The sequence below is a fragment of the Trichosurus vulpecula genome, chromosome 7 (assembly GCF_011100635.1).
Source record: "Trichosurus vulpecula isolate mTriVul1 chromosome 7, mTriVul1.pri, whole genome shotgun sequence".
NCBI classification, from domain to species: domain Eukaryota; kingdom Metazoa; phylum Chordata; class Mammalia; order Diprotodontia; family Phalangeridae; genus Trichosurus; species Trichosurus vulpecula.
Window position 1 is genome coordinate 28,589,729 of NC_050579.1, and position 11,229 is coordinate 28,600,957.

The window sequence follows — 11,229 nt, forward strand, 5'->3', positions numbered from 1 at the left end:
GGGCACAGAGTCAGGAAGACTCATTTTCCTGATTTCAAATCCAGCCTGAGGCACTGACAAGCTGTGTGACCCTGGGCAAGTCACATAAGCCTCTTTGCCTCAGTTTCCTCAAAAAGAGCTAGAGAAGGAAATGGCAAACCACTCTAGTGTCTGCCAAGAGAACCCCAAGTGGGGGCACAAAGAGTTGGACTCAATGGAACAACAATACAGCAGTAAGATTAGCTTCACATCCCATAATTTGTTCAGTCATTGCCCCCATTTGATTGGCACTCTCTTAGCTTCCAGACCTTTCCTACAACAAAAAGTGCTATCATGAATCTTTTGGTACATATAGGTCTTTGTATATATGTTTTTCATTGACATTGTTGGGTCAAAGGATAGATACAGTTTAGTGCCTTTTTGAGTATAGTTCCAAATTGCTTTCCAGCATGGTTGGACCAATTGCACATCCACCAACAACCATTACCATGCCTGTCTTCTTGCAGCCCCTCCAACAATGATTATTTTCCATTTTTGTTATCTTTTGACAATCTCATGGATGAAAAGTGGAACCGCAGAGTTGTCTTACTTTGCATTTCTCCTATCATTAGTGACTTAGGGCATTCATTTTTCAATATGATTGTTGATAATGTTCCTTTTGAGAACTGCCTCTTTCTATCCTTTGACCACTTATCTTTTGGGAAATGGCTCTTGTTTTTATATTTTTGAATCAATTCCTATATATCTTCCTTGTCAGACTTTTATCAGAAATTTTCTACAAAGATGGTTTTTCCCCACCAATTCCCTTCTCGTTTTAGCTTCATTGTTTTTTGTGAAAAAGCTTTTCAATTTTATGTAATCAAAATTATCCATTTTATCTCCTTCGATTTTTTTCTCTCTAACAAATAAGAAAAAGCTTTTCCCCTTTTCATAGCTGAAATAATCAGATTGATTCTGCCTTTTAAAAATTGATCCTTTTCACAGTAATTTTGTCCTGTTACTGCCTAAATCATGGTTCTTTATCTTTGAACTTAGTTCAGAAATTCTGTTGGCCTATAATGAGTTAAGTTTAGAAATTCAGTTCTGCTAATCACTGTTCAATTCTTGCCTCAAGAAAATCTGCTATCCTTGGGGGATGAGTAGGCCCCAGAGAGTCTGATCTAGCATCTTTACACAACCAAGCTATCCCTCAAGGATGTCTGGTTTGCTCTCCAAAGAAGTCTGGTTCACCCTCTCTAATCTTGCAAATGGACTCAAACAATGAACATTTCTAAGTCACAGGAGGGAAGGAGGGGGTTGTTACTAGCTAGCCCCTCATTCCCAGTTTCTAACCAATCATATTGCCCTCCACACCTCAGCATTGAAACCAGTCATATTGATTTTGCCAATTATGATGTCAAGCTCTTTTAACCAATCACAACTTGTTCCCCACCTATGAGGCTTTGTCCTTTGTTATGTATTACCCAAAACTAGAAAATGGAATTGTCCCCCTCATTCAGGGTGTTAGCATTGCTGAGAAAACTGAGATCCTATTTACTGGTAGATTCTCCCTTTACTGATAAATTGATCATCCTCAGAACTTTGTGCCTCAGTCTACCTTAATTTTAATTGCTACATAGTTGTAGCAATTGCTCCTCTCTTTATTATGTAACTTTTTTTTAATCTATCATAAGTGTATCGAGAACTTATTATGATACAAGATGATAGTCTAAATCTAATTTCTGTCAAAATGCTTTGCAGTTTTCACAGTGGATTTAATAAAATAGTGAGTCTTTACTTCACTAGGTAGGATTTTGGATTTCATCAAACATTATGCTACTGTGTTCACTTGCTTCTAGATTTTTTATTCCTAATCTGTCTCCTCCGGTTAACTTTTCAATTTCTTTAAAAGTACCAAGTAGTTTGGATGATTACTATCTCGTAGTATGGTTTGGGCTGGTACTGCTAAGCTCCCTTCCATCCCACTTGTTTCCGTTATTTCCCTTGAGATTCTTGATTTTTTTGTTGTTGTTGCAGATGAATTATGTTATTTTACTGTAGCTATATAGAATAAATTATTTATGAATAAGTAAATTAATTTAGGAAGTATTATCTGTATCATGTTGACATGGTCCAACCATGAGCAATTTCTATCTCTCCAATTACTCAAGTTTATATTTCTGTAAAGAATATTTTGTAGCTATATAATGCCTATATCTTGTTAGATGGACTCCCAAGTATATTCTATAGTTATTTCGGATAGAATTTCTCTTCCTATCTCTTCCTTTTGGATTTTGTTGCTCATACAGAAAAGTGAATGTTTTTGTGGATTTATTTTACGTCCTTTTGTGTTGCTAAAATTATTATCTCAATAATAATAATAAATAAATTTTAGTGGAATCTGAAGGGATCACTAAGTAGACCATCATATCTGTGAAAAGCAATAATTTTGTTTCTCTTTTGCTCATGCTGCTTTTCCTCTAATTTATTTTTTCTGTCTTATTACCATACCTACCATTTCTTTTGTCTTTTTTTCCAAAACAAATGCATTTAATAAATGGTATAGTAAGAAAAATAGCAACAAAATAACTGCACCATAAACCCCACAGATATACAAGGCATCAATGGGAAGGCTGGACATACATAGAGAACACCCTTGGTGGGGCAGCTAGGGACACAGTGAGTAGAGCACTGGCACTGGAATCAGGAGGACCTGAGTTCAAATCCAGCTTCAGACACTTGACACATGTACTAGCTGTGTGACCTCGGGCAAGTCACTTAACCCCAACTGCCCTGCCAAAAAAAGAGAGAGACAGAGAGAGAGAGAGAGAGAGAGAGAGAGAGAGAGAGAGAGAGAGAGAGAGAGAGAGAGAGAGAGAGAGAGAGAGAGAACACTCTTGGAGAGGAATAGATGGAAGAAATATGGAGCCAAAGTGTATGTGCTGGAAGGACGTGGGAGGAACATCTCACAGCTCTGCTGAAGGGCTTCAATTTCTTTTTCTGAGGTTGTTATTTAGATTGTCTATTTTTTTTTGTTAATATGGGTAGTTTACATTTTTTACAAATATTCATTCAATTCCTTTATCAGTTTTACTGGCACATGGATAAAATAGTTTCTAGTTTCTGATTTGTTAACGGATTTTGCTTTTTCATCTTTTATTTTGGTCATTTGGTTTTTTTCTCTTTTTAATAAAAATAGGTAGTGATTTTATCAATTTTATTAGTTTTTTTTAAATAGCTCCTACTTTTATTTATCAATTCAGAGGGCATTTTTTTGCTTTCAAGATTCAATATTAATCTCCTTTGATTTCTCAGTATTTATATTTTTGTGTTTTAGTTGGGACTATTTTATTTACTTCTCTTCTGATATTTTTAGTTTCATGCCCAGTTCACTGATCTCTTCTTTCTCTGGTTGATTCAAGTATTTAATGATATTAATTTTCCCATAAAGATTGCCTTGGCTACATCCCAAAAGTTTTGGTTTGTTGTTTCACTGTTACCATTTCACTTGATGAAATTACCTATTATTTCTATGTTCTTTGACCCACCAATCCTTTGGGAATAAATTATTTATTCGCCTTTAAAATTTGAATTCTTTCTTCAAAGATCCTCTATGGATTGTGATTTTATTACATTGTGGCCAATAAAGGATTTACTTAATATTTCTGCTCTTCTGCCTTTGTTTGTAAGGTTTTTATATCCTCATACATTGACAATTTTTGTAAAGATGCCATACACAGATGAGAAATATTTCTTTCCATTTAGTAATCTCCAGAGAGCTAGCACATCTAATTTCTGTTCATGTCCCTAACTTCTTTATTGTTTCTATTTCTGCTAGTTTTGACTAAGTTTAAGGGGACACTTTGGGCCCACTAACTATATCATTTTTCTGGTGTCTTGTCTGGGATCATGTTTATTACACTGACTTTTTTTTTTTTTAGTTTACCTGAATCATAATACATTCTGCTCAATCTCCACATTTTCTTGTATATCTTATTTAAGAGTGATTCTTGTAAACAACATATTGGAGTCTGCTTTCTAATCAATTTTGCTGTCCTCTTCCATTTTATAGGTGAGTTCATTTCCTTTACATTGGCATTTATGATTATTAATTGTGCATTTCCCCTCATCATATACTCTTAAAACTTTTTCCTCTCTTTACCTCCTATCTCCCTCTTCAAAAAGAAAGGGGAGGAGTGCAGTAACAGAAAAGGAATGTAATCTATAATTGAAATTATCTGCTTCTATTCCACTGTCCCTCCTCTCTTCTTCTGGCCCAGACCTTGACCACTGATTCTTACCCTTTCTTTCTTCATAATACCATCTTCATGATCTGCCCACTGAAGCTGGTTTGGTTTTTTGATGATCGTTCTCTTCCCAACTCTGCTGTCCTTCTTAAACCCAGCTGTCCCTTTTTCCCTATCTCCACCTGTCTCCCTGTTGAGTTTGATGTACAAAAAACTCTGTGAGTAAGTATGAGGATGTATTTAACCCTCTTCCTTAAGGCTCAGATAAGATTGTGGTTCATGTGATTCCCATTCCTCTACCTTCTTCCCTGTTTGTATCTCATCTTCTATTCCAATTATGAGATATAATCAATTCTACTCCTTCCCTAGTGTATTCCTTTTCCTTTTATTTCCTCTCTTAAGAGCAGCAGAAAAGAATAAAAATACTCTTCAATCTTTTTGTTTATCTTATGTAATTCTTTCTGTGACAATGGAAGACAATAGGATTTTGAAGAGACACTTATCTCTTCTCTCTCTGATGGAATATAAATATTTTGTCACCACATAACCTCTTCCAGTTACTCAAATGTACTTTTGACTGGGTTTCTCTTGGTTTCTGTATTTGCTATTCAGAGTTTTTACTCAGCATTGGTCCTTTAATCAGCAATACTCAAAAGTCCTCTCTTCCATTAAAGATTTATTTTTTCTCTTATATGATTATTCTCAGTCTTTCAGGGCAAAATATACTTAAATATAAGCCTTTTTATCCTTTGCCTTTTAGAATAACATGATCCACACTTTTCTACTACCAAATTTTGTGTGATCCTAACTGACTTGTCCTTAATACTTGAATTCTTTCTTTCTGGTTGCTTGCAGTGTTTTTTTTTTTTTAATTTCTTTGACCTGGAAGCTCTGAATTTTTACCAACGCATTCCTAGAGGTTTTCATTTTGGGATTCTTTCAGCAAGTGGCCAATGGACTTATTCTTTTTTTACTTTGCCCTCTGTTTCTAATAAATCTAGGAAATTTTCATTTATCACTTCTTGAAATATGGTATCCATGCTTTTTGTTGTTGGTGGTAATGGTTTTCAGGGAGCCTAATGTTTCTCAAATTATCTCTTCATCAGATCAGTTGTTTTTTAACAGCAGATAATTTATATGCTATTTTTTCAATCTTTTTTCTTATTTTTTAAAAAATTGTCTCATGGAGTCACTAAATTTTATCTGCTCTAATATATAATTTTCAGGGAGTCTGTTACTTGGGTAATATCCTCCCAATTCTTTTCTCCAGAGCTCTTATTTCACTTATAATTCCACTTTTTATTTCTTGCTTCATTTCTTCCAGTTAGAACTTACAACCAAATTATTTTTTTCCTCTGAAGATTTCCTTGTAGTTGTCATGGAGTTATTTGGGGGAGGGGGTGCTTACATCTTGGGCATCTCTTGACTGACAATATTTCTTCATAATATTCAGGGTCTTCTTCTGTTTACTCATATCTCCAGCCTCAATCCATGATTTAGATTTTTGTGCCAGAGCCAGGCCCTATCCCTTCCCATAGTCTTACGTAAGTTGTTCCAGCCCCGGTCACTTGCTTCTATCCTCCTCCCCCTAGTTATGTTTATTCAGAATGCTGGCAGGCTTCAATGCCCCTGGTCAGAGCTCCATAGTATACTCTGTTCTAGGCATCACCTCCCCAGACTGGGCTTCCATCTGTCCAAGACACCATCTCTCCTGCCTCCAACCAAGGCACTGCTTTGGGCTTCCAGCCTATTCGGCTAAGCTTGTGCTGGATTTCCTGGCAATACGCCTCTTCTGGCACTCATGGCTTTTGGCTGTCTTTTTTGTGCAGCCTTGGCCTGGATAAAGGAGTTTACTGGTGTTTCTCTTTGGATTTTGTATCATCATTCAATCTAGTTCTTTAGGTGGCACAGTGGATAAAGCACTGGACCTGGTGCCAGGAAGACCTGAGTTCAAATCCAAGCTAATGCCACACTTGCTAGCTGTATGATCTTGGGGAAGTCACTAACCTCTGTCTCAATTTCCTCATCTGTAAAATGAGGATCTTAAGAGCACTTACCTCCCAGGGTCGTTGTGAGACTCAAATGGTATAATAATTCTACAGTGCTTAGCACAGTGCCTGGTATATAATAAGCACATATAAATAGCTACTATTATATTATATCATTATTATATCTATTATTATTGGATAATCTATGTGGGAAAGCTACTCTCTCCAACTTTTCATGCTGCCATCTTACTTTGAAGTTTGATTGTAATCTAAGTAACCCAACAAATTATTGAGGTCCCTCTGAACTCTATACATTTTGTTGGCTGCTGAGTAAGCAGGACTCCAGGGTCTTTTATTCAAAAGTGCCTAGATCCAGGTTTCTATCCAGTCACTTAATTTCTGCTTATTTGAGTTGGTTAATATCATCCCCATCACCATCACCATCAGCTACCATCTATTGAACTCTCATAATGCCCAGATCAGTGCTATAAAAAATATGGCAAGTTTCACAGCCCCTATATTTAGAACCTAATTCCAAAAGGCACCATTTAAATTGAATTGGTATTAGCTTCTCTCTTTTGCCTCTTCCATAGCTTTAAAGAAATAGAATAACTGCTCTTGAGAAAACATGAAGCATGACCATTCATAGGACATTCCTGGTGGTTTTTTCACATCTTGTTTTTTCATATACTGACGCTTTGTTCATGTCATTTGAAGGATATGGTTAATAATTAAACATCGAATCCTTTTTTCAAAGTAAACAGAAAAGTAGTCTTTGGTTCTCTTTAATTCTGCTTATTTCTGAGAATATTGTTTACTTTAATAACCCTTGTTAATGAGATCATCAGTTTCTCTACTCCAATTCAAGCTGCTCTAGCCAAAAGAAGGAAAAAAGAATGAATAATGGTGCTATTTTATGGATATTAATTAAGATCTTTCTCCCACTCTTTATTTTCAGTGACAATTGCTTGCTCTTTTTAGGTCAATTGTCATGTAGGAAGTATAGGAGTGGGAGTTTTAATTTGAACACCATAGCTTATTTCTAGGTGCCGTTGTTACTTTGAGTGAGAGGCTTTTCATTCCACCAGGTACAAAGTATGTGTCACACATCTTATTCACAGCAACCATTTTATTTGTTCCCTTTATAGCTTTGAACTACCTAATTTCAACGTTGGCAAGTCAAGTGACATTGATTGAGCAGAATTTTGTAAATCCCTATGAGGAGGGTTTTCATTATCCTGAGATTCTTCAAATGGCATCTGACTTTCAATGTTAAGAGTTTTCTTTCCATTTTGGTTATCCTGAGCTCTCCACTCTGTAACTTTGATGATGTGATCCAGTCACCACCTCTTTCCTCTCTTCTCCAAACCAATCAGCTGGTGGCTAGAAAGACTAGAGTGCTGGACATGGAGTCAGAAAGACCTGAGTTCAAATCTGTTCTCAGACAACTTACTAGCTGTGTGACCCTGGGACAGGTTCTGTTTGCCTCAATCCACTGGAGAAGGAAATGGCAAACTGTTTCAGTGTCTTTGTCAAGAAAACCCAAGGACAGTATTTTAAAAAATGCTAAAAGACACAACATTGGCGAACAAGCCCCTCAACTCTAAAGGTCCACAGGGTCAGGAAGAGTTGGACAGGCATGAATGACCGAACAACACCGCTTCACTCAATCTCTGTGAAAACTATTTAGATAAAAAATCCATGTGTATGCATTCAGATGAACACTCTTTGCACACATGCAATATTGTCTAATGCCCATAGTAAGAAAGAAAAATTAACAAGTTATGCATTCTTCAGACCAAATGTTTGTTCATCTGGTATGATGATGCCATTAGAGGCTATGAGGAAGCATTAATAGACATCCTAACTATACTCTGATGATTTCATGAGTTTTACCTTTCATACAAGGCTACATCTAACCTGTTTTTTCATAAGTTGACTTGTGATAAAGGCATAAGGCATCATTTAATCAAAATTAGCACTTGGCCTTTGGCAAGCTGGATTTGGCTCGATACTCCTTAGGAACCTAAAAGAAGACCGTGGAAAGCACGTTGAACTGGGAGTCAGAAGACCTCAGCTGTGTCCCCAGCTCTGTCCAGGTTCGTTTGGTGAGCTGCTTAACTCCTTAACAGCCGATTCCATTTTGTCGTTGTTGTTCAACTGTTTTTCAGTTGTGTCTGACTCTCCGTGACCCCATTTGAGGTTTCCTTGGCAAAGATACTGGAGCTGCAGATGAGGAAACTGAGACAAAGGGGGTTAAGTGACTTGCCCAGGGTCACACAGCCAGTAAGTGTCTGAGGCAGGATTTGAACTCAAGTCTTCCTGGCTCCAGGGCCAGAGCTCTCTACCCATCTAGCAGCCCCTTTTGTGCCAAACTGAACCAATCTAATCCCTCTTCCATATAACAATCCTTCAGATACTTGAAGACAACCATCCTTTCCCTGTAAAGTCAACACCAACCATCCCCAGTTCCTTAAGTGACCCTCAGATGGCCTGCACTCAATGCCCTTCACAATCCCCTTTGTTCTCGCCAAGGACTCACCAGTTTCCCAATAGGCTGCATTTCTTCATCTGGAGAATGGGGTTAATAAATAATACTTACTAATCCTCCTCCCTCACAAGGATGATGAGATCATGGACTCAGGCTGAAAGGCCCTCAGGGATCACCTAGTACAACCTCCTAACTATAACCCCCAAGTGACAGAGCTTCCTAAACTGCTCAAGGCCATACAGGTCTGTCACTCCTGGGTATTCAGAACTGGACAACAAAAGCGATTCTCCCATGAGGGTCTGCATGCAGCTGAAGCACTTCAGAGCAGGACATGAGGCACAGGAGGGGGCGTCCCCAGGATATCAGAACTGAATGGGACCATGGGTATGGAGCTAGACGGGGCTTTCCAGGTCATCACATTCAGTCCATCACACAGATGAGAAAACCAAGGCCCAGAGTCACACTGGCTGGCCGTAAGGGTCAGAGTCAGGATTTGTGATTTAGGGTCATGGATTCAAAGCAGGAAAGGAGTTCACAAGTCATGTCATCTTCCACATGAGGAAAGCCAACAAGCACTTATTGGACACCTACTGTGTACCTACCAGGCACCTTACACAGTTAAGGAGACACGGTACGAACCCGGGTCCTTGGCTCCAAATCTGTCAGCCTTTTGTGAGCAGCGGCATTGGCTGCTTTTGGAAGACATGTCCAGGGAACAAGACCAGGAGTTTTCCGGAGAAAAGCTCCAACTTGGCAAAGCCCTTCCCCTGGGATTTTGCGAGGGGGTTTGGGGGACATGGATAGGTCAAAACTTGATTGTGGCCTCCAGCCAAATTAATCATTTTGGATCTTGGTCACAACTGACATTTCAGAAAAGGAATCCGGATTCTTAAGAGCAGTGCCAGCCGGTAACAGATAGATTTAAATCTATGTATATAATTGTCCCAAACACCAATTAATCTCTTAATTTTACCCAAAGCATTGGTTAACATTTGTGCTTCCTCAGCAAATACAAACAACTAAGTTCGGCCTTAAATGTTTTGGAAGGGATCAGTGATTTCAAAGGAATGGGGGAGGAACTCCTTCTACGAAAGCAGACTGGCACTTTCTCTACAATTGATAAATATTTCAGTGCAGTAAGGTGGTGCAGTGGATAAAGGGCTGAACTCAAGAAGACCTGAGTTCAAATCCAGCCTCAGATACTTACTGGTTGTGTGACTCTAAACAAGTCCTCTACCCTGTTTGACCCAGTTTTCTCTGATGTAAAATGAAGCGGAGAAGGAAATGGCAAACCGCTCCTTTGTCTCTGACAAGAAAACCCCAAATGGAGTCACAAAGAGTGGGACACAATTTAATAAATGACTGGACAGCAGTAATAACCTTAAGGAAATGCCTTGGCCATCAAGGTGTTGAGTAACTCGCCCTGGGTCACCCAGTCAGAATGTGCCTCAGATGGGATTTAAATCCAGGTCTAGCAAGGCCTAGCAGGTCTTAGCAAGATTAATTTAATTAATTAGTTAATTAGGAAGCTACCAAAATGCCAGGCTTTCTTCCTGCCCTTCAGGTGAGGTCTCTCCTGCCCTGCCTTTCCCCCTTCCCCTGACAGTGGCCTTGCCAGCTGCAACATTCCCAAATACTCTTCCGTAGGGGTGGTCAAGGGAGATTTTAACCCCAGACGATATTTAACCAAATATGATCTTTTCTTTGTTCAAGATCCCTATAAAAGTTATCTCAAACTATCCTGGGGTTTATAGAGTTATGTCCAAAGGTAAGAGTGGGGCACTCTGCCAGTTTGAACATCTCTCTATCTCTCTAGACTAGAAATGTTTCGAAGTTAGCTTAAAGTTAAAATAAAAGCCTTTCTGATAGAAAGGACAGTATTACTATTTCCTTCTTCACTGCTATGCATATTTGTTACAAGGATTTTATTTTTAGTTTTCTTCCCAATGGGAAGGAGGATCTGGGAGGATGAGAAGTGCATGTTAATTAAAAAAAATGATAATTTAAACACTATAAATGTGAGGATTTCTCGTTATTGGAGCAGAGATCAAGTAGACATGCCTCAATGTCACGAATGCTTTTCAAGGAGAGTAAGCTCAGAACACAGAAGGAGAGAGAATAGGCCAAGTCCAAAGAGGACTGGGCAAAAGCCACAGTCTCTCCATTCCTTTAAAAGCAATAAAAAGCCATCTTTCTGGCATTTTTACAAAAAGATTTGAAGTCTCCAGCTTGGTCACAACCCAAATTATTCCTTTTTTTTTTTTTCTATCCAGATTAGTAGAAATCCTTCCCAGATGAATGAAAAAGAGAAAGACAACTTACAGACTCCAGTGAACATTTTTGTCATCTGAATGCAATCCCAGTATAACCATGCCCATAACTCTTTGAGTAGCAGCTGCACAGATAGGTTTCCACCAAGCGCAGGAGGAGAGGGCACTCAGGATGCCACCGTCTCCCCTTGCTTGGTTTTAAACTCACCCCCTCCAGCACACACACAAAGGAACCATTGTGTGGGTGACCATTTGTTGGTTTATTTCCACAGCTC